Source organism: Gopherus flavomarginatus, chromosome 1, assembly GCF_025201925.1.
Source record: "Gopherus flavomarginatus isolate rGopFla2 chromosome 1, rGopFla2.mat.asm, whole genome shotgun sequence".
Lineage (NCBI taxonomy): Eukaryota > Metazoa > Chordata > Testudines > Testudinidae > Gopherus > Gopherus flavomarginatus.
The window spans coordinates 351,080,830-351,104,357 of NC_066617.1; the positions used below are offsets into that span (position 1 = coordinate 351,080,830).

General features: G+C 43.7%; 1 protein-coding gene across 2 annotated transcripts in view; it reads left to right on the forward strand.

The window, feature by feature from the left end:
* The window catches only part of ME3 (malic enzyme 3), a 200,944-nt gene that overhangs the window by 72,942 nt on the left and 104,474 nt on the right, over positions 1-23,528 (forward strand). The window lies entirely within an intron of this gene.

A 23,528-nucleotide genomic window follows, 5' to 3' on the forward strand; every position in this document is an offset into this window, starting at 1 on the left:
TATGCTGGAAACAGATATGATCCCAATAAAAGAATGATGTATAGTGATCACAGGGAGAATCCAGGAATCCATATTAAAATGGCAGATTTCACCTGCTGACCTTTAAGCCCTGCTCTCGCTCATCCTTCTGCCACTGAAAGTCTGAAAGACCCACTGGAGTCCTTGTGTCGAATGTCAGCTCTGTGGCTTTGGGAATGATTCTCCAAATACGTTAAGGGCTGTTATAAAAAGGACTATGTTCAATTGTTCCCCATGTCCACAGAAGGTAGGACAAGAAGTAATCAGCATTGTAAGAGTAGTTAAGCTCTGGACTGGGCTTCCACATGAGGTTGTGGAATCACCATCATGGGAACGGTTTTAGGAACAGATTGGACAAACACCTGTCAGGGATGGGTCTAGGTTTACTTGGTCCTGCCTCAGTGCAGAGGGCTAGACTAGATGACTTCTTGGAGTCCTTTCCAGTCCTGCACTGCATTGCTATGATTCTCCCCAAAGGGCCACATTGAACTGGCTTTATCACTTGACCCCGTGATCAAAAAAGAGAAGAACATGGAGGGACTGTGAGGGAGTAAATTGTCCTCTGCTCCAATCACTCAAATAAACGTCGTAGGAAGAATGATGAAGAATGCATGAAAGCCCCAGTAAACAAATTAAATACTTGGTCTGAGATACTGGGCAGGGGGAACAATCTATGATGAAAGTCCTTACCTTAAGATAACTACAGATACAGCGTTTCTGGAAAGGATGACAGGCGTCTCTAATATAGTGATATATTTCCAGCCTTATGGATGGGGAGTTGTGGAGGGGAAGTTTTGAAACTGTGCTCTAAAAATGCACTCTCTCTCTTTGCATATATAATCATAATCTTAAAGCAGTAGTGCTTCTAAGGCCTTTTCTTCATGGGCAAAAAGGTGTGGTTTTCCATCCTCTTAGTTCAGTTGAATCAGCTGGCTGTGTTGTAACTTAAGATAAGCTACAACACAGCTAAGATGCCTTCATAGGTTTCAGCCTGCATCTTAATGAACATTAAGAGGGCTTTTCAGTGGTGCTAAGCCAATTTGGAGGAATAAGAACATCTCCCTGGAATCTAGACTGAAACTGCTGCATGCATTGGTCATCTCCGTTTTTCTGTATGCGGGTGAGACCCTTATGAAAGAACTTGAACGGAAACTACAGGTAATAGAGATGAGATGCTTCTGTAAAATCCTGGGCATCTCCTACTTCAACCACGTCACAAATGAAGAGGTCCGCAACATCATCATCCAATGCTCTGGGTCATATGAAGACCTCCTGACGACCGTGAAGAAGCACAAGCTGAAGTGGTGCGGCCATGTAACAAGATCATCTGGCCTATCCAAGATCATCCTCCAAGGGACAGTACAGGGGAAGAGAAGAAGAGGTAGACAGAAGCAGCGATGGATTGACAAAAAAGAGTAGATAGGAATGGACTTTGCGGAGACTCAAGCACTGACACACAACCATCAGGGGTGGAAACAATTGGTTGATTGCTCATTAATGATGGTGCCCCAAGGATCAATGTGGTTATGGAAGTGATGATGATGATGGTGATGATGAAGCTAACTTGAGTGACATGATTGAAAACTGCACCCATCAGGACTGGGGCAAAGAGGACACATTGTTACCCACAGGTAGCTTCTGTCTGCAATCTGTATAGTGCAGAGCATCACATGACTTCCCCATGGCCCAGGGGTTAAGGAAAGACAACATTCTTTTAGCCTCTTTCTAAGTGTTGTTTTCTTACTGTTTTATTAAGTAAAATCAGGCAACGAATTAATACCACTCTGGTCTATAAAGTGCTATGCAACGGTAACTAGCATTCTCCCTAAAGGAATGTGCTGGCATACATTTTGTACACTGTCATAGAAATGTTGAAACTGTGTATTTCAATTTTTGGCTGTAGCTCTTCTCCAAGCCCAGAAAAAATCCCTCTGGTGCTGTGAAACTGAAAACTCATCATATGCTTCAGAGACAGCTCAAGAAATGCTGTTTGTATATTTGAGTTGCAGCAGCACTGGAAGCCTGAGTGTGTCCGTATTTTCAGTAAAATGTTTCTGGAAGGTGAGACTGGGAGAATCTAGGTCAATCAGTAAATGCATGCATTTAGTGTCTGTTCATTTCAAAAGATCCTGAAGCACATTACAAGCTATATAAATGCAGCAGCATTGAAGTGCAGCCACCATCTGAGTCAGAACGTCTGTATCCATCATCTTCTCATGTGGCCCTCAGTGTAATATTTGAGTATCTCCACAGTCATTCGTTAACTTATTCTCGCAGCTCTGCTATGATATAGGGCAGTGTGATTCCCCAGTTACAGATGGGGAACTGAGAACCAGAGCCAGAAACTGATGCCAACCTCCAAATCCTTCTTCACTGCTTGAACCCTAAGACCACGTCTTCAGCAGCAGCAAACAGTTGCCCAGCAGCTCTGCATAACAGTCAGAGGGAATTTTCCTGAAGAGGGGCAAACCCTAGCTCTTATGAAAATGCCACTGGATCTTTAGTACATATGCAGATTGGACGGGACTGGCGGTCTTCTTAAAGCCTCCACAGAAGGATCCCCACACAGTGACCTGCATGTCACTGAATTCACTTACATTGGAAAGATATAAGTGACTAATGTCAGTTCTCCTGGGATTCAGACCTGTGGTTCCCGAGAATCTAGGTATTTTACACTTGATGCTTGGACCATTAAATTATCCCTTTCAGCACTTGTTTAAGGGTTCTGATTTTCTTAATGCCCCTTCTTATTTGTATTGCCTGTCAGAAGTAGTATCTATATAGATCCATCATCCACCTGACTATAACCAGGTACTAAGCCTGGTGATACATAAAGCAATACATAGCAATACTCGGTGCCTTCCTCCTAGTGCAGGTTTACAGTATGTCTGTTTCAGGTAAGTGCTGTCTTCTCAAACCAGTGTCCCCATCAAAAAGAGAGAGGCCTTCTCTAGACTGGAATCTTTTCCTGGGAATTTCCCCAGCTCCAGCAGTGGGAGTCCTACTGTAGAGACGTCACCAATATTTAGCCAGCATGTTTTCTAGACTTTCTCTGAACACTTCTAGACCATACAATGGTTAAAGCACAGATATGTAGTACTAGAGCTTCCATCAGTTTTGCCAGCAGGTGAGCCACATCAGAGGGGAATACTAAGGGAAAAAAAAAAAAGTCTACCCTCCTGTAACTATCATCTCTGCTTACTCTGCCAGGCCTTACTCTCTGCTTCACCTGCTTAATTCTGAGTGTAGATGTTACTCGTTAGACAGCTAATGATCAAGTAAATTATGCTGATTAAGCACCAACTGTGACTGGTAACACATCCCAGTTACAGGCCAGGTTTTTCATGTGAATCAAGAAAAAATTCAGAGTCTCTTCTCTTCAGTGATCACCTTTAAAAAAAACAACAACAATAAACACACATGCTCTCTCCCCACAAGTCCCAAGTGTTTGTTCAGCAGCCTTGCTGCCCCTTGGAGGAAAAATTCTTTCTTCAGCCTGGTCTCTTGCTAAGCTGCGTCTCTTCCCACAACTGTTGCTGAGATCTGCACAGAAACGTTTCTAGTTTGCACGGCGTGCTCAGTTGGCTGTGTGTAGTCTTTTAGGGGTAGTAGTAATTTCCTATGTTAACATTTCAATGGGCCAAGAAGCAGTAAATCAGCCTTTCATGGAGAGATTTGCTCGTTTCTTACAGTAAAAATTCAGCCAGGCACCTTTTCTGCAGAACTTAAGGGAAAATGTATGGCCTAGAGCAAAACTACTTGCACAGAAGTATAACTTTTATAAAAATGCAGCTGATATTGTTTTATTTTTATAATTCTTAACAATGGTTAGGCTGTGGGTGTGCTGAGGCCAGTGCTTATCATGCTGCCCAGCATTGTCTCATTGTTTCCTTACGTTTCCACTGTCATATCTGCCTGTTGGCTCTTGCTTTAAACTTAGATTGTAAACTCTTCAGGGCAGGGGCCATCTTTTTTTGGCCTGTGTTTGTACAGCACCTAGCACAATGGGATCCCAGACCATGACTGGGACTCCTAAATGCTGCCATAATACAAATAATAGTGGGGGGAGGGGACTTTAACACTGTGAAACGCAACTTTAATATTTGTAGTCCCCGTTCCCCCTAATCTTTGTCTGTCTGGATCTCATTAGTGAGTTCCTTGGAATAGTGACCCTCCTTTTTTGAATGTTTGGAAAGTACTGTGGCTGTGGGTGCTGCCAAAAACAAATAATAAATAATCATTTTAAAAGTCTTCAGTACAAACTCTGTCTAAATACTCAGTGCGGAGTTGTTTCAATAAAGGGCTGGATCTTCTTTTTTTTTTTAATCCTGAATTTAGGTAGATGAATTACTTTGTAAAGGCTTTTGAACATGTAAAATGCTGTAGAAGTGCTAAGTGGTGGTAGTGTTTCATCACTATTTTCAAAGGTGAGTTCTGCTTAAAAACGGATAGCATGTTGTAGACCTCGGTTAACAGTGGCAGAGGGAGAGAAAAATTAAGAGATTAGTCCAAAGAAGAAAATCTGATCCTGCAAAGAGTTGCATACATGCTTAACTTACATGTGTGTAGTCCCATTGACTTCAATACTGGGGGTCTGCCTTCATGTGGATAGTTAAACATGAGTTGAAGAGTGCCTCAAGTCTTGTTAACAGGAGACACTCAAGTCAGGATGTCCTCTAACATTATGCCCTTCCACAGATCTCTCTGTCATTGTCATTATGGTATTTCTACAGCTGGTAAAGAATTTTGATATGAATAGGAAGTCTGAGGATTGGCTTAAAATTAGTCAGTGTTCTCTGTGAGTGACAGGCAGAGTCTACAGCTGAGAGTTTTCAGAGCCCACTAGGTGTCTTAGTCACCCAACTCCCATTCTCAAATGTATGGCTTTGAAAATCCCTGCCTATGCTATTATATATATATGCCTATGCTATTATATATATATATATAGACACTATTAATGCTGTACCTTATTAGAGATGTTCTGAAGAAGGTCAAACTAGATGATTGAGTGGTGCTTTGCTGGCCCAACATGTGTGTGTGTGTGTGTGTGTGTGTGTGTGTGTGTGTGTGTGTGTGAGAGAGAGAGAGAGAGAGAGAGAGAGAGAGAGAGAGAAGGTGGGGTTGGTCTTCCTGTGTTGAAGGGGATTGAGAGGCATCTTTGTCATCAGTGTCACCCCTGGACCTGCTGGCTCCCTGCAAGGCTGAGAAATCCACATGTGGAAGAGGGTTCGGGTGGAATGGAATTTTTGATACAGTTCCCTCAGCATCCAGCAGTAAATCTAGAGTTAATACAGCTTAAAGCTATAATGGCTTCTTAATGGAGGTTCCCCTAGCTGTGGCTCATTTCCCACGGGATTTTCCTGGGATGAGCTGCTGGCTGAGGAAGTCCTAGCAATATTCCATGGAGACAGCAGCAGGGAAACAATTAGCTGGTGCATCTATCTGGATGTCCTTTCATGGGTCAGTAACTGGTTAAAAGACAGAAAACAAAGGGTAGGAGTAAGTGATCAGTTTTCACAGAGAGGTAAATAGTGGGGGTCCCCAAGGATCTGTAGTGGGACCTGTGCTGTTCAAGATATTTTTCAATGATCTGGGAAAAGGAGTAAACAATGAGGTGACAAAGCTGGCAGACAATATAAAATTACACAAGATAGTTAAGTCCAAAGCTGACTGCAAAGAGTTACAAAGGGGTCTCACAAAACTGGGTGACGGGGCAACAAAATGGCAGGTGAAATTCAGTGTTGATAAAATGCAAAGTATTGCACATTGGAAAACATAATCCCAACTATACATACAAAATGATGGAACCTAAACTATTACCACTGAAGAAAGAGATTGTGGAGTCATTGTGGACTCCTCTGAAATCATCCACTTAATGTGCAGTGGCAGTCTGAAAAGCTAACACAATGTTAAGAACTGTTAAGAAAGGGATATATAATAAGATAATAAATGTCATGATCCCACTATATAAATCCATGGTATGCCCACACTATGAATACTGCATGCAGTTCTGGTCGCCCCATCTCGAGAAAGATATATTAAAATGTAGAAAAAAGTACAGAGAAGGGTAACAAAAATTATTAGGGATATGGAACAGCTTCCGTATGAGGAGAGATTAAAAAGACTGGGATGTTCATCTTGGAAAAGAAATGACTAAAAGGGGATATGACAGAGGTCTATAAAATCATGTCTGGTGTGGAGAAAGTGAATAGGGAAGTGCTGTTTACCCCGTGACGTAACACAAGAACCAGGGAAGACCCAATGAAATTAATAGGTAGCAGGCTTGAAACAAACATAAGGAAGTATTTCTTCACACAAAGCTTGGTCAACCTGTAGAATTGGTCACCAGGGGATGTTGTGAAGGCCAAAAGTATAACTACATTCAAAAAAGAATTAGATAAGTTCCTGGAGGATAGATCCAGCAGTGGCTATTAGCCAGGATGGTCGGAGATGCAGCCCCATTATCTGGGTGTCCTGACTGGCAGAAGCTGGGACTGGACGACTGGGGATGGATCACTCAGTAATTGCCTGTTCTGTTCATTCCCTCTGAAGCATCTGGCACTGGCCACTGTTGGCAGACAGGATTCTGGGTGACATGGACCATTGCTCTGACCCAGTGTGGCCGTTCTTATATCCCTGTGCTTGAAACCGAATACTTGAAATCCACACAGATAGTGGAGACAAATTCTCTGCTGCATCCTTGGGAAAGGTGCAAACCGCTCCCTCACAGACACCTATAGACTGTAGGGGACACTCCTCAAGAGGGCATGATTATACCAATGATTACTCCAATTGGATAAATCCTATATTAACTAAATAGCAGCATACCCTTTTAAGTTTCTTCTGTGAAAAATGTATTATTGTCCCTCTCGCTCCATCTCCTCCCCCCTCCCACTCCCGGACAGGTCTTTATTTAGCCAGATGTGGGAGAGGCTTTAATTTAAAAAAAAGCTTTTGACCTATTCATGAATTTAAAATTCCTCCCCACCCCAACCCGCATAATTGGAGCACAGTTTTTATTTATTTATTTATTTATTTAGTGGGGCCAGATCTTGATGTTCCTTGATCTTACTCAGTTCTTAGTGTTTAGTTTCCCATGAATAAAAATGTTATTTCCATAGTTTAGCTGGTCACACTGCCTTTCCCTCTACAGTAGAAACAAGCCAATACAGAATGAATCAAACAGCAGGGTCCTAAAGCAGACGTGCGTAACAGTAGCAAATCTACATGTATTAATTGCCAAGTTGTAGTCCCATTGAAGTCCAGTGGCAAAACTCCCATAGGCTACAATGGGGACAGGATTTATTTGGCCCTAAGAAAAGATTCCATCTGAACTGCCCAGCTATTTGAGCGTCTTCAGAAAAAAGCCAGTTGTTGCCAAAATAACACTGAGGCTGAGTTTATGTCAAAACCGGGAAAGGCTATTGAGAGGTCATAAATGCCTGTCATTTCATTTCTATGGTGACTTCATTACTGCAGTCATGAAGCGCCAGCCTGTGTACCGTCCTGACAATATGTCTGAGAGGAGAGAGCCTGAAAGAATTGCATTGTAACCAATAAAAGCAAGCCGTTTTCATCAGCCACCTTTCCAAGTAATTTGGCAGTGGATAGAAGCAGAAGGATCTCTTCCACTGACTGACCTACAGTGTGTTTCCCTTCTTTCAGAGCAGTAAACAAGCACTCCACTGGCACTGTTCCAGGCTCCAAGACAGCTCCAAGTAATCAAAGATTTGCTGACAAAAACATGTTAACTGAATGCATCTGTATCCAAGGCTATTCATATCTGCAGATTCATGTTTCCTATTCCCCTAAACTAAAAATAATTGTTGAAAAGTCTAGGTGGTTAGATTTGCGTTGTGGTTTGTTTGTTCTCTCCATTAAATTAAATGATTAAATCCATTAATAGAGGCTTTTCCAAGTAACTTTTGGTTTTGGGTATCTCATTTGGGTATACCCAACTTGAGAAATCTTGAGCCTGTTATTTTAGAAGTACTAAACACACCCAGCTCCATGGGGAGTTTTTGGATGCTCAGTGCCACTGAAAAACAGTCAGGAATCTCGTTAGACACCCAAAATTGAGAGGTCACTTTGGAAAATTTCAGCCATATAACTAAGGACCCGTTTACATGACAAAAACAACTGAGTCAATAGAGCCTGTTCAAGGCCATCGCTCAGATCTGGGACACAATTTGTTTATAATTCACTCTGCATTGAAGTCAGTGGGAGACGCCTTTGACTTCAGTGGAGCCAGGATTTCACAACTGGAGTTCAGTATTTGCTTAAACTTGGAAGGAGGAAGGGTTGGGCTGGCCACTAAGCTATATACCCTCCAGCTAAGGAACAAAGAAGTCTTAGTTCACTTTTCTCTTCTTTCTTTTCAGGATGTACAGGGTGTGGCAGTGGCTTTTTGCAACCACCAACTTCATCATTTCAGTCACAGATCCTGGCTGAGCAAAATTTGCACCATGCTTGAAACAACTCTACCAGCTTCTGTTTTCTGCACAGATTTTAGAAAACCCTTTTAAGCTGGCTTTAAAGTTTTGTGCATGAAATATACACTAGCACTATCTTAGTGTGTTATACTGCCCAGCATCATCATAGTATCTGAGTGTCTTCCACATAAAGTCAATAGCAAAGTCCCCAATGGACTTCATGGAGTCTCTGGCACTTCTCTCTTTATGAGGTAGAGATTCTGCTAGGAATAAGGTTTTTTTGGTTTGGGGAGGGGTGGGGTCTTTCTTGGAAGGAGGCAGAGTTGGCAGGGGTTTGGGAATAACAAGGGTATGTGAATTGTGGGTGAAAAGGGTTTTTCAAAGAGGAAGATTTTGCCATGTTTCCTAAAATGGTCAAACTTTGGATTTGCCTGCAGTCCTCTGTAAGATTGAGGACAGCCCTCGACAGAGAATGCTTTGTCCCCAGATCTGAAATCCTGGGCTTTGTGATCTGCCTTGTCCCAGAAGAACACATCTGTCGCAGTGGTTCATAGATCAAAATTCAGCCTTTGCTGTAGCTAGGGCTTGATCCATTGATTGCTTTGAAAATTAGGACTAAGGAGTTAACCGGGCATCAGAAGCTGGCTGGGGACTTGAGCATGGTCCTTAACAGCTTTAGTATTATTCATGCGTATCGGTCTTTTTCTGGAGGAAAAAACACACTCTGTGTATTTCCAATCATGGTAGCAGTGCTTCTTGCATGCACAAAGGTACATGTTACTCTGACTATTGTTCCATATTGAGTGTTCACTAAAAACAAAGTATACAACAAAGAAGTCGTCGTTTGTAATCATTTACTTACATTCCATAACCGAGGCACTAGTTCAACAAAGAATTTAAGCCTGAGTTTTACTTCAAGAATTTGAGTAATCCCATTGATCTCCATGCTTTGCTGGATGGACCCCGATGATCAGTTAACTCCTAACCCTGCAAAGACAGAGAAATGGCTTTACCTCTTCTTCCACAACATATTCTGGACTCTTGTCCTCACCACAAAGCCATATTTTATGTAAGGCTTCCTCTGTCTCCTTTGTTTAATATCATCTCTTCTGGTTTTGTGTTTTCTTGCCCAAGCTGGTTCTAGCTCCTCATGGCAGAGACTATGGGCCTGATTCTCCTCCTCCTTATACATGTTAAGCAATCCAGTGGAATGACACTTGTGCCAGTAAGAGGCTTGTGTCAGTACAATGGAATAATATCCCAGGCCCACCTGTGGTGGTATATGTGTAACCCTTCTGCCCCTCTGAGTTGGCAGCAACAAGGGCCGGGTTCAGTATGCAGTGGTTCCGTTTCAATAACACAATGCAAAACCGACTTGAGCCCCCACCCAGTGACCTGGGACAATTACATACCACACCTCCCTGGGCGCCTCTAGGAGGCAATACTTCCCCTCTCGCAAGCACGGAGTCTGAGTGTAGCAAAATCCTTTTAATAAAGGAAGGAAACAATGCAGCATCACATTGGAGAAACACCACAAACAGGATTATAACACAAACCATAAGCAAAAACCCACCTCCAAGTACGTTTGGCAATGTCCTTTCCCCCTTAGGGTCTTAAGCCCAATCACCCCAAAGCCCAACAACCCGAAAGTCTCTGGTCAGTGCCACCCCAGAATTCAAAAGTTTATCTGCAGAGTTTTACCCCCCCACCCTGGGTGAAAATGGGGGGGGAGTCCACACAAGGTGTTAAGGGGCACCTTACGTGGGCCAGGGCCAACTGCTCCGCCTCTCCATGGAGTTCTGCTGCAGCCTTCACCATGACCAGCTCCACTACACCAGCTGTGCCGCTCCTCCAGCTGTTCCTGCAAACCGCTTCACTCCGCTCACTGTTCCATGGGCTGCTCCAACACACTGCAAACTGCTCCTCTCTGCCAGTCACTTAACGATAGGTCTTCAGGTTCCCCCACTAGTTAACACAGCACTCAGTGATTTCAGCTCTTAGTAGGGGAGCCCTGGTGCTGGTGCACCATTGGCCCAACATGAATTCAGCTCAGCAGTATCTAGATGGACTCCTAATGGAATCAAAATTAGCTCTACTCTTTAACAGTGGAGAGAGGAGGATGTGCAATTGGTGTTCCAGGCTCTCAAAAAGCACTCATACCATCAGGTACACACACCAGTCCCCCACCTCTCTCAATTCACTGGGTTTTGGAACCCATGTCCCTTGTCTAGCAAGTGTCACTTAATTTATATTAAGACATCTCTGTCATAAAGCAGTCTCGTAGTTCCTCATTCACATAATCAGGTGGCAACACTTTATTTATCCTTCCCCAATAACAAAGAAATTGGGGATCCCAGGGCTGTCAAAATAACCATCCCAGGCTGCCTTGGGCTATGCTGGGTGTGCCCATGCAAATACCTGCGATTTCACACTTCCCGAAATTCTTTCCACACTTACCATAATTCACCACCAGATGTCAGGGTAGAGCTCATCCTGACTCTGCTTACATATGTAATGGTTAAATAGCAATCGATGGCTGGACGGTTAAATGCTTTCAAAAAGAGATTTCTTTAAAACAACTTGAGCTAGTTGGAAAGTGGTAAATATCTTCTGTGGGAAAATTTAGAAAGACAAGAAAAAATTGTGGGTTTTGGGTTTTTTTTTCCAAAAAACTTTGTGTACGATTTCTGGTTTTTCAAAAAGAACCCCTTTGCACCCCAAAAAACCAAACCACCACAGTACCAAAAGCCAATGCCCAAGATCTTTGGTATTTTTGTTAGTTACAAATTGTTCAACAACGTTTTTAGCTATCTTTAATAACAACTATACCACTAAACATTGTACCTTACAAATACTTGTTACCTTCTCTCGCCAGTCCTGTTACAATCAGTACCCTTCAAAATTGCATGGACTTTCATATTACACCTTTGTATTATCCTTCTGTGAAAATTGGCATTTTTTGAGGAAGTCTACATATCAATTTTGATGGTTAGAGAAGCACTGTTCTTCCAGTTCAACAAGACCATTGTATTCACTTTCCTGCTGTTAACTCAATCTGTCAAGCAAAAATGGTGCTTAGTTCTAGTTTTAGGAGAAATTCACACTTTGCACCCAGAAGCCCATCTTTGATGAAAGTAGATGCTGGTTAGTTGTTTGTGGTACCTTCTGTAAGACAGAAAATTTTCAGATATTTCTGGCATGTTTATCATGAGGATTAAGTGGTTTTTAATAAAGATTAGTGCATGATAAGCTGTAATATTAACCAAGTTCAAGTAGGGAAATGTATTTAATACTTGGTCCCGGAGGAGCAAGGCTTATCTTGCTGGTTTGGCACTAAATGCATGTTGTTTCCTTGGGTTCTGACACACATATTTCATGCTAATCTTTATAAAAATCAAAAAATACCCCTTCAGGAAATCATCACAGGCACACCCATGCTGCATTACTGCTACAACATACACAAAATTTCCACTGACTTCCATGGGAGGCCCACACCCTCTATCCAGGGTTTTATAGATCCTGGAATTAGATTATTTTATTCTCACTTGACTGATGTTACTACAGTTCATGTATAGCCATTGTTGGTCTGTAAATTAACTTGTTAGTTGTTGATTATGGAATTAAAAACTGAGACTGACTTTGTATATAAATGTCTTGCATTTTCTTTGAAAGGAAGTCCCCAGGAATGCTTGAAGGAAGAGATCAAGAGGGTTGTGGTTTTGAACCCATCAGTGTAGAAGGTGCACTATGGTGCAAACATAATGGAAGAAGATAAAAAATAAAACTGCTGTCGGGATGAAATTCTGGATGTGATGCAAACCTGAAGTCAAAGGGCTTTATCTGGAGCAAACACACTGGCGCGTGGGCAGTGGAGTTCTCCCATTAGGCAGTGTATGACACAGCTGGGCAGCCTGTTACCACCTGTTGGATTCCCTCCATCCACTTCATGTGGGGTTGTGGATGTGTGCAATTCACAAACCCACTGGCCATGCGTACCCTCACTGTTCATCCTGTCCTTTCTCTTTCACGCTGAACACACCCTCTCACTCACTTTCTTCACTCTCTTGGGACACAAAGATCTGTGAAGTCTATCAATATAGGTCCTTAGGATGCCCTTGTCCTAAGTGTCTGAGCTGACTATCTGGCCTCTACTTCCTGGCCTCATTGGACAGCATCAATACAGTGCTTCTGCTGCGTTTGGAGTAGAGCCTTTCAAGGTCTGGTAAGAAGCTGCAGGATTTGGCCTTGTGGGAATTGCTTAGTACGCAGCACATTTGCCATATATGAGTTTCACCTCAAAAGGTGGTAAAGGCCACATTAAATATAACTATCAAGTGTACATACTACATCACATGTCCGTCGAGCACTTTTTGATCCATGTCAGCCTCTCTCTAACTTTAGATTCCCTAAGACATACATTAGCCTTTCAGCGCTGACTAGTTGGGGCCTGATTCTCCATTGCCCTGTACCTTATGAAGTCATTTAAGTAGGCCCAAAACTTTAACTTTCTGATTAGTAGCATTTACACCTATTCTGCACTAGTGCCTTGACTCCATAAGGTGTAGGGCAATGAAGAATCAAGCCCCTAGGTAATAAAATCCAAACTCTGAGGTCTGAGGCAGAGATGTACTGAGCTCCAGCACCTGCTTTTGAAGAGGTAGAAGTGATGATCACTTTGCATCTTCCAGAATCAGATCCTCTATCGTAGGTCGAAAGCAGAAATTATTTTGGCCTTGTCACTTATTGTGGACTCCAGTGGGCATTGTAACACAGCACACCATCTTGTGCAACTTCAGCAAGGTGGGAGTTTCTCAACCAAGGCCAAGAATTAATTGGAGTATTGCATGTTGTTGGGTTTGATGTATGGACAGAGGTTTGCTGAAGCCACACAGCACATGGATCAAATCAATGCTATTCATGGGCTATAAGGCCAGAAGGGACCATCATAATCACCTAGTCTGATTTCCTGCACATCGCAGGCCACAGAATCTCACCCACCCACTCCTGAAATAGACCCCTAGCCTCTGGCTGAAGTCCTCAAATCATGATTTAAATATGAAAGTTACAGAGAATCCATCATTTACTCTAGTTTAAACCAGTGAGTGACCCATACACCAGGCTACAGAGGAAGGCGAAAAACTGCCAGGGTCTCCGCCAGTATGACCCAGGGGGAAATTCCTTCCCAACCCCACATATGGTGATCAGTTAGACCCCATGCATGTGGGCAAGACCCACCAGCCAGAGAACTGGAAAAGAATTCACTGTAGTAATTCAAAGCCCTGCCCATCTAGTGTGCCATCTCTGGCCATTGGACATATTTGCTACTAGCAGTCAGAGATGGGCTACATACCATTTTAGGCAGTCTCATCATATCATCCCCTCCATAAATTTATCAAGCTCACTCTTGAAACTAGTTAGATTTTTTTGCCCCCACTACTCCCTTGGAAGACTGTTCCAGAACTTCACTTCTCTGATGGTTAGAAACCTTCATCTAATTTCAAGTCTAAACTTGTTGATGGCCAGTAAATAGCCATTTGTTTGTGTGCCAACATTGGCCCTTAATTTAAATATCTCCTCTCCCTCCCTGGTGTTTATCCCTCTGATGTATTTATAGAGCAATCATATCTCCTCTCTGCCTTCATTTGGTTAGGCTAAATAAGCCAAGCTCCTTAAGTCTCCTCTCATAAGGTAGATTCTCCATTCCTCTCATCATTCTAGTAGCCCTTCTCTCACCTGTTCCAGTTTGAATTAATCTTTATTAAACATGGGAGACCAGAACTGCACGCAGTATTCCAGATGAGGTCTCACCAGTGCCTTGTATAATGGCAATAACACTTCCCTATCTCTACTGGAAATCCCTCGCCTGATGCATTTTAGGATTGCATTAACCTTTTTCACAGCTGCATCACATTGGAGGCTCATAGCTATCCTGGGACCTACCAATACATCCAGGTCTTTCTCCTCCTGTGTAGTTTCCAATTAGTATGTCCCCATCTTATAGCAAAAATTCTAGCTAGCCTCTAAGGGCATGTCCTTGGACTCTGCACTACTACATTTCATCCCATTTTTTTACTCCAGTTTTCAAGACCATCATTTTATATTAGTCCTCCTCCATATTTGCAATACCTGTACCTCTGAAATTTGTGTCATCTGCAGTTTTTATTAGCGTGCACACACTTTTTTTGCCAAAGTCATGAATGAAAATGCTAAATAAAATTGATCCCAAGATGGATGCCTGAGGACCTGCACTAGTAATCTTCCTCCAGCCTTACAGTTCATTTTTTAGTATGACCCACTGTAGTCTCCCCTTTAACCAATTCCTTTATCCACCTTTCAATTCTCATATTAATCCTCATCTTCTCCAGTTTAACTAATAATTTCTCATATGGAACTATATCAAATACCACTGAAATCCAGGTAGATTAGATCTGCTGCATTTCCTTTTTTATCAGTTATTTTCTCAAAGAAAGAGATCAGGTTGGCCTGGCACAATCTACCTTTTGTAAAATCATGTTGCATTTTATCCCAATTATCATTTACCTCTATGTCCTTAGACTTTCTCTTTCAAAATTTGTTCTAAGATCTTACATACAATTGATGTCAAACTAATAGGCCTGTAGTTTTCTGGATCACTTTTTTCCAATTCTTAAAAATAGGAACTATATTAGCAATTCTCCAGTCATAGGGTATGACCACCCCCCCCCGCAAGTTTATGGATTCACTAAAAATCATTGCTATTGGTCTTACAATTTCATGTGCCGGTTTCTTTAATATTCCTGGATGGAGATTATCTGGGCATTCTGGTTTGCTCCAATTAAGCTCTTTTAATTTGACTTCCACCATGGTTGTGGTAATTTCCACATCTATATCCTTGTTCCCATAAAGCACCTTGCCACTACTCCTAAATTCCTCATTAGCCTTATTAAAAATGGAGGCAAAGTATTTGGTTAGCTATTGGGCCATGCCTAGATTATCTTTAATCTCCACCCCATTCTCCATGCTTAGTGATCCCACTTCTTTCCTTTTCTTTTTATTTATATGGCACAAAAACCTTTTACTATTGGTTTAATTCCCTTTGCAAGGTCCAGCTCTGCTTGGCTTTTGGCATTTCTCACTTTTCCCCTACACTTTCTGACCTCCAGGAGGTAGATTTCCCTGCTGATCTATCCCATCTAGCTTAAACTGAGTTAGCTCATGATCCCTCAAACCAAGATTGTCCTCTACAACCAGTTCTTCTAGGAGGTCTTCACTATTTACAATACTAAACCTAAAATGGCCTCTTGTTGGTTAAGTGACTATTTGGTGAAGAAATCTGTTAGCTACCACATTCAGGAATATCTGGGTCCTACTATTATTAGTAGCACTTGGCCCTCCAATCTTTATCTGGGAAATTAATGTCTCCTATAATCATACAATTCCCAGGATAATTTGTTTAATTAAAATATAAAAAGTGTCTCTATCCATATCTAGATTGGATCCTGGGAGGCTATAACAGATCCCAAACACTATCCAAGTGGAGACTCTGTTAGCTTTCTTCCCTGAAGTGATTTTGACCTAAACAGATACTGTTTTATCCATTCCATCACTTCTAATTTCTTTACAGTTTACCTTGTCATTAATATACAATGCTACTCCACCTTCTTTTCTTCTGTCTTTCCTGAATAGTGCATACCCTTCAATACCTGTACTCCAGTCATGACTATCATTCCATCATGTTTCTGTTATCCCTATAAGGTCTGGTTTCTCTTCCTGCACCAGTAATTCTAGTTCCTCCAGTTTCCTAGTCAGGCTCCTCTCATTGGTGTACAGACATCTTAGTTGTTTCTGCTTCACTTTGCCCAGATTCCTCATCTGATTAGGTACAGTCATTCTATTGCCAGTATCTCCTACCTGACTGTTAGTGCCAATACCAATGACACTATCGTTCCTCTTGATATCCATTTTCCTACCCTCTATTCTTCTTTTCTCCATTGCTGTATTCTCTTGATTTTTCACCCACTCAGTATTAGAATCCGGCGTGGTGATTACATAGAATCATAGAAGCAGCAAAGAGTCCTGTGGCACCTTATAGACTAACAGACGTTTTGGAGCATGAGCTTTCGTGGGTGAATACCTACTTCATCAGATGCATGAATTTGCTGCTTTTACAGATCCAGACTAACACGGCTACCCCTCTGATAATAGAATCATAGAATATCAGTGTTGGAAGGGACCTCAGGAGGTCATCTAGTCCAACCCCCTGCTCAAAGCAGGACCAATCCCCAGACAGATTTTTGCCCCCAGATCCCTAAATGGCCCCCTCAAGGATTGAGCTCACAACGCTGGGTTTAGCAGGCCAATGCTCAAACCACCGAGCTATCCCTCCCAACCATCTACCCTGAATTCCTAGTTTAAAGTTCTTTTAATCAGTTGTGTCAACCTCCATCTCAGAAATCTATTTCCCTGCTGACTCAGGTGGAGGCCATCACAGGAGAACTATCTTCTGTCCAGAGAATAGTGGTAGAATATCCAAAAGACCTCCTTATAGCACCATTGCCTGAGCCATCTGCTGATCATCATAATCTTGTCTTGCCTTTGCTCTCCTCCTCTAGGGACAGGTAAATCCCACTGAAGATCACCTGAGCCTCCATTTCTTTAAGCGTCTTCCTCAGCCTGGCATAGTCTCCCTGGATATGTTCCAGCAAGAATCCAGCAGTATCATTTGTTCCCACGTGAAGGACAATCAGTGGATTCTTTCCTGCTCCCATTTGGATCCTTTCAGCCTGAGGTCCATAGTCCTTATCTCAACTCCTGGTGCACAGCACACCGTTCTGTGCCTGGGATCAGCTCTGGTGACAGACCTGTCTGTTCTTCGTAGTAGAGACTCCCCAGTCATCTAGACCTGCCTCTTCCTGGTGTTGGTGCAATTTTCCAGCCTTTCTCCTTCTATTCTTTCTGGCTGGAAGTCTTCTTGCCTTTTGTTCTCATTTGCAGTCTTCTGCAAGTCATCCTGTATACTCCTGGGGCTCCAAATTCTGGCTATCTTCATTGACTCTTCTGCTCTTCTTGTAGGACTAGCTGCTTTTCTCTTCTTCCTTGCTCTCCGACCTTCTGTTACTGGCTGCTTCTCTGATTCAGCAAACCAGTTCTTCATCTCTATTTCTCCTTCACTAGCAGTCTTTTCCTCTGCCTGGGTCTTTTAGTCATATACTTCCCCTGGCCACTTTCCTCTTCCAGCACTCTACCTTCACAGTTCTCCAGTTCAACTTGCATCTGCAAGTCTTGAGTTTTCCCTTCAGCCTCTTCTTGCCTTCCCACAATTATCTGCTCAAATCCCGCTCAAAACTCAACCACAGTTTCTACCTGCATCTCCAGACCTTGGATCTTCCCTTCCATCAGACCTGTCAAGCAGCACTTCATACAAACGAAGCACCTTTCAGATACTCACTCCAGAATAATGTACATCCCCCAGCTAGGCCCACTGACAGCAATTCCGGGCCCCAGGGCAGAACAGACAATGCCCCCCTTAGGGAGCAGCTGTCTGGCCCCACTGCCAAGGAAATATCCCCATGGAGGGTTCCTTGCCAGCAGGCACAGAGACAACCCTGCTGACTCTGAGGCAGCCCTCCCACATAGCTGTATCTGGGGGGTCCCTGGTTGCACTCCGGTGGGCAGCAGCTATTCCATTGTGGCTGGGTGCTGAGTAGGGAGAGGCGGGGCCGGGCGAGGGATGCGCTGGTGCTGATGCTGCAGGGATCTTGCAACATTTGCAGTGGCACTTGCTGATTGGTGGGCTGAGCCAGGGTGACATCAGTGGTCGGTCCAGTGCAGTGGGAGGTGTCTATAAAAGGCCCCGGCAGGAGCCTGGCCACTATCCCATCCTCCTGGGCCCTTTTAAGTAGCCAGGCCCCGTGAGCAATTGAACCTGTTCCCCTTCCCCCATTGGCGGACCTGCACCTAGCTTCCACATCCAGTCATCTTCATTATCTCTTCCATTCTATGGGTCACTACCACTGCTGCCTCTGTAGCTGTCATAGACTTCCCTCCTAAGCTCCTGCCAAGGAACCCACCCACCTACACACACACACACACCAAAAACCACACACTTTCCCCCGAACTCCCACCCCACTCCCCTGTTTTTAGCTCTGTTTGCTGGCTTCTGTGCATTTGCCATTTCCCTTTCAGGATCGTCATATTAAGGATTTTTAACATTAGTCTAGATTCCTTGAATAAACACTCTGTTTTCCCCTGCTATAGTCACGGTTCACCTCTGAATCACTTGACTTACTCTGTGATATAATCAAAATGACTAGTTGTATTGCCAGAGGAAGGAAACTGCTTTGTTGGCCTCAGCCAGTCTTCCTTTTAGCAGGCAGAGGCTGTAGCAATGACTGTGCTGAGCTGGACAGCCAGCAGTTGTGCCAAGAACAATATTGTTAGCATTTAGGTGATAGCATCTAGGGCAAGGAAACCGCAGCCAGCACATCCCTCATCCTGCGCCGCTTCCCGCAACCCCCACTGGCCTGGGACAGCAAACCGCAGCCAGCTGGAGCTGCGATCGGCCGAACCTGCAGATGCGGCAGGTAAATAAACCAGCCTGGCCCACCAGGGTGCTTACCTTGGCGAGCAGCATGCCAAAGGTTGCCGATCCCTGATCTAGGGGAATCAAAAATTGAAACTTTTTATTAAACTCATTTGAAGCTTTACCAGAAGGGTGATTTATGGCTGTCTAATAACAACAGCCGGCTCAGCTGTCTTGATCGACATATGGTAAAGCAAACTGACACACACATTCTGTAAAATCTCTGCCACAATTCTTGTTTCATAGAAATGTTTATCAGACAACTGGCAGCATGAAAGCATTTTTACTGTCACTTTCATCACTAAGCAATGCAAGACATTTTCTTCCCATCTTGTTCTTGGAACAACTTAGTCTTTGTTTTATATTGGTGTCCTTGATCAAAAGCAATTGGAGGAGGAAGAGCTGCATGGCTTAGATTTCTAGCCCTTTTCATTGCACGATCTCAGAGACTTTATTTTCATTTATTTATTTGGTTTATAGTGGTAGGTACCTCTCTAGTGCTCTAGGCACTTTTTGAAAAAAGAATATTTTATCAAATCCAATAATAATAAAAATGTTATAAAGCTATTTATGGTATGTCCTCACCTGGAATACTGTGTACAGTTCTGATCAGACCTTTTGGAAAAATGACAGAGCTGAGATAGAAAGGGTGCAGAAACGAGTGTAGTGGATGATGAGAGGCATGAAAATTAGAAGGCACTGGGACTCAGTCATGTCTGCGGAATGCTCAGAGATCTTTGCAAGGAAAGTGCAATAGAAGTGTGAGACATTGTTTAATATTTGTATAACAATAGTGCTCAGAGGCCCCTTTCTGTATCGGGGCCCCATCATGCTGGATAATAAGAACATAAGAATGGCCATACTGGGTCAGATCAAAGGTCCATCTAGCCCAGTATCCTGTCTTCTGACAGTGGCCAGTACCAGTGCCCCAGAGGGAATGAACAGAACAGGAAATCATCAAGTGATCCATCCCGTCGCCTATTCCCAGCTTCTGGCAAACAGAGACTAGGGACACTCTTCCCATCCTGGCTAATAATATATATATATATGATAAAATTTAGACACAATGTAATTAGAATGAGCACAGCAAAGGCTGATAATTAACACAAGGTGCAGGAAGAGGGCATACAAGGGTCATGAGGGTTACAAAAGTTAAAGGTCAAGTGAAACCTTTACTGGTACTTAGACATCCTGGCTCTTCTTTGGATGAAATCAAAATGGACTATACTAAAATATGAGGCCAAAGTCTGGAATGAGCTGGTTCGGGTCAGAGGACAGTCACAGACAGCTAGCTTCTTTTCCTTTATGAAGTCAATAGAGGTGTCTGGATTGAGTCCAGCATTTGAACAAAACATGTGTTGGCAAAATAACACCCCCAGGAGTCAGGACAAAGGTGACCGTTAGTGTTGGAAGGGTGCTAGGCTGGGAAGGAAGGAAGTGTGTGTGTGTGTGTGTGTGTGTGTGTGTGTGTGTGTGTGTGTGTGTGTGTGTGTGTGTGTGTGTGTGTGTGTGTGTGTGTGTGTGTGTGTGTGTGTGTGTGTGCACGCGAGAGAGAGAGATACACACAAGTTAAAACTGAGAAGCAGATTTGCTACCCAGCCTAGCACCCTTCCAGCACTAAAGATGATCTTGGTGTAACATATATAGTTTCTCTCTGTATTTATTCATTTATCACTCTTCAGTAAAATAAAGAGGCGCAGGGCATTTGATGCCTTGAAAGAAAAGAAAATTGCAGCAGGCTGAAGACAACCATGGCGCAGTCTTATGAGAGGCTGGGGAAGAGAAAGAAAAATGTCCTCAAGCTGAAAAGAGAGAAGTTCAAATGCTCGGGGACAGCTGCCAGATCAGAACAGCACAAAGGGCTCCCCTCTCTCACAGCTTGTTCTAAAGCAGTGATCTCCAACCTTTTTACACCCAAGATCTCTTTTTGAATTTAAGGGCAACCCAGGATCTATCCCACTCCATCCCTGAGGCCCAGCCTCTTCCCCGAAGCCCTGCCTCACTAATTCCATTGCCCCCCTCTCTCTGTTGCTCGCTCTCCCCCACCCTCAATGACTTTCACCAGCTGAGACAGGGGGGTGGGATATGTGGGAGAGGTGCCGGCTCTGGGATAGGGCCAAGGGGTTCACAGTATGGGAGGGAGCTCTAGGCTGAACCTGAGACAGGGGACTGGCAAGAGGGGTGAGGGGTGCAAGCTCTGGGAGTGGGTTTGGATGCAGGAGGGGACTCCGGGATGGGGCAGAGTGTTAGGGTGCAGGAGGGGGTGCAGGCTCTGGGAGGGAGTTTGGGTGTAGGAGGAGGCTCCAGGCTGAGGCAGAGTCTTGGGTACAGGAGAGGGTATGGGGTGCTGGCTCTGGGAGGGGGCCAGGGTGCAGGAGGGGGTACGGGGTGCTGAAGGGCGGTTGGGGTGCAGGCTCCTGCCAGGTGGCACTTACCTCGGGTGGCTCCTGGTTGGTGGTGTAGCGGGGCTGCTGCTAAGGCAGGCTCCCTGCCTGCCCTGGCCCCATGCCACTCTTGGAAGGGGCCAACACATCTTGTGGCCCTGGGGATTCACGTGGCTCTGCATGCTGCCCCTCTCTGCTGGCACCGCCCCCGCAGGTCCCATTGGCTTGGAACAGGGAACTGTTCTGCAAGCAGCATGGGGCCGGAGCAGGAAGGGAGCCTGCCTTAGTGGTAGCCCCGCTGCACTGCTGGACTTTTAGCGGCTGGAGATCACGATCGACTGGTTGGTGACCACTGTTCTAAAGGGAAGATGGAGGCAGGAATTAGTCCCAGTGCCAAAGGGTAGGAGAAACAAAAGGCTTAATCTTGCTCAGGTAAAGTCCCATTGACTAGTGGGAGCAGAAGGAGGCTCTAAATCAGGGGTTCTCAACCTTTTTCTTTCTGAGTCCCCCCGCCCCCCCCAACAATGCTACAAAAACTCCAAGACCCACCTGTGCCACAACGAGGGGTTTTCTGCATATCCCGTAGATTAAAAGTTGTATTAAATGGATTGTTATACAGTTAAACACACACATATAAAATATACATAAAAGGATAATATAGGCACAAAACTAAACTGAATATTATTTTTTTATTTACTCTGTGAAACTTGTTGTTGGTGCTGATCAACTGTCCTGTCAAGATGTGGGCGTATCTTTGCCAAGCACACGCACGTCATGGTAAGTGTTCATCCTGGTTCGGTACTTTGTTTTCACTGATGTCGTGGCTGAAAATCCAGCTTCACCTAAGTAGGTGATACTAAAGGGAATCAAAACTTTCAGCGCTGCCGAAGAAGCTGTGGTGTATTCGTTGGAACACTCACACCAAAATGTCTCTAGCGGCGTTTCTTTGAACCTGGTTCTCAGGGAACTGTCTGACGAAATGTCAATGAGCTCTTCTAACAACTTTGATGGAACAGCGGATGGAAGTTTAGCTTCAGTGTTGTCACTAAAGCCATTTGAAATGCACACGTGTAGCAACTTGTTCTGTTGTGAGTTTGGGAAAATAAATATTACATTTGTTAAGCAGACCAGACAGATGCGCTGCTAGCTGAGGTTTAATTACATCAAAGTCAATGTTTCATTTCTGAATGAAAGAACGTAAGAGCTCAAACATATCAGCAGTGCCCCCACAGACACGAACTTTCCGGAGTTGTAGTTTTCTTTTGAATGCCTCAATTCTTTCATGCAGGGCAATAAAATTAGTGTTTCCCGCCTTGCATAGTTTTATTCGACTTCCTCATTTCACTGAATATGTCTGTGAGGTAATCCAGTTTTGCCAGCCACACATCATCTTTCAGCACTTTGGCAAATTCAGTTTTTTTATCAACTAAGAAAATACATAACTCTTTCTTGAAATTAAATATACAGGCAAGCAATCTGCCTCAAGACAGCCATCTCACCTCTGTACGCATGAGCAAGGAATGGTGCTCTGCACCCACTTCCTCACACAGTGCAGCAAAACACCTGGAGTTTGTTGCTGTGGATTTAATAAAATTAACAAGGGTTACCGCTGTGTTCAGAACTGTGAAGACCTGGTTCAATATCTTTTGCACCAAGTGCTTCTCAGTGTAAAAAGCAGTGTGTCCAAATAGTGTGAGGTGCAATGGCTTTTATTTTTTGCACAACACCAGTATGCTTTCGGGTCATTGCTGCAGTTCCATCAGTGCAGCCCCCAATGCAATTAGTCCAGCTGATTTCTGCTGAAATTAGAAAATCATCTAACAGTTTGAAAATGTCATCTGACTTTGTTGTTGTCTTGAGCTCTTTGCAAAACAAAAAGTCTTCCTTTATTTCCTTATTCCACACATACCAAATATAGGCAAGTAAATGGGACATCCGACAAAAGTTCATGCTCCGATACGTCTGTTAGTCTAAGGTGCCACAGGACTCTTTGCTGCTTTTACAGATCCACACTAACACAGCTACCCCTCTGATACGGGACATTTTTGAAATGTCTGTGGATGACCTCCTGAGGTCTCTTCCAACCCTGATATTCTATGATTCTACAGCAAAATCATTGTCCCGCATCTGATC